The sequence below is a fragment of the Lepus europaeus genome, chromosome 15, assembly GCF_033115175.1.
Source record: "Lepus europaeus isolate LE1 chromosome 15, mLepTim1.pri, whole genome shotgun sequence".
NCBI lineage: Eukaryota > Metazoa > Chordata > Mammalia > Lagomorpha > Leporidae > Lepus > Lepus europaeus.
Genome location: NC_084841.1, coordinates 95448638 through 95449527, shown reverse-complemented (window position 1 = coordinate 95449527; position 890 = coordinate 95448638).

The following is an 890-nucleotide window of genomic DNA, read 5'->3' as shown; positions in this document are numbered from 1 at the left end:
TGCTGGTCTGGTCTGGTTTTGGGAGTCACATGATTCCAGGGGACTGGCCTCTGCGGGAAGACTCTCACCCCCACTCAGAGTACTGCGCTAAGCAGTGCGGAGTGGTTCTGTTCAGGAAAACCCGTCTGCGCTTAGCTCCTCGGGCCGTTCGTTCCGAGGGGCCTTTTGTCTGGGTACCGTGTTTGTCTCGATTGGCTGTGACGGTCTTGGCACTGGGCGCTAGGAGACAGCAGAGCTCGTCGTGCTGCTTAGGCAAGGCCGACTGTTGAGCACGAACAAGTTTGTGACACCTCAGAACTCAGCGTGGAGTTTTCAAAGGAAAATACCATTTCTCTAAGCCAACTTTATCTAGCTGAAAACTCTAGAGTTTTTTTGGTAAGCAGCTATATCGGATCTGTAAATGTTGTAATAAAGCTTCTTAAAGCTGGGAGATTACTGAAAACAGAGTTCAGGAATTAAAGACCAATCAGTTTGTATGCTGAGAAAACATTCTAGCTTGAGCCGGAACGTAGTTTTCTTTCGTGTTACCCAGGAAGCCAGCGAGGGAGGGTCAGTGGGCAGAGCCACCGAGGGCCCTGAGTCAGTGCCTTGTTCCTGTGGCCAGGATGTTGGGGACTGAAGCACTTGATGGATCCAGGACAGCTCTTAGCTTCCTCAGGGCTCAGCAGAGTTGTTGAATCTTAGCTTTTTGTTCATGGAAGAGTTTTGTATAAATAAAGAACTGCTTTATTTTGCATTCCATCTGATGCCTCAAGTGTGGAAGACGGACCTGCAGAGCGACGGGCAAGGCGGTGGCAGCGTGGAGCCCAGTGGCCGCCCCGCTTGTAGCTTCCGACGCCTCTGTGGCTTTCCAGCAGTGACGGACTCGGCAGTCTCCGTTGTGGCGGCTG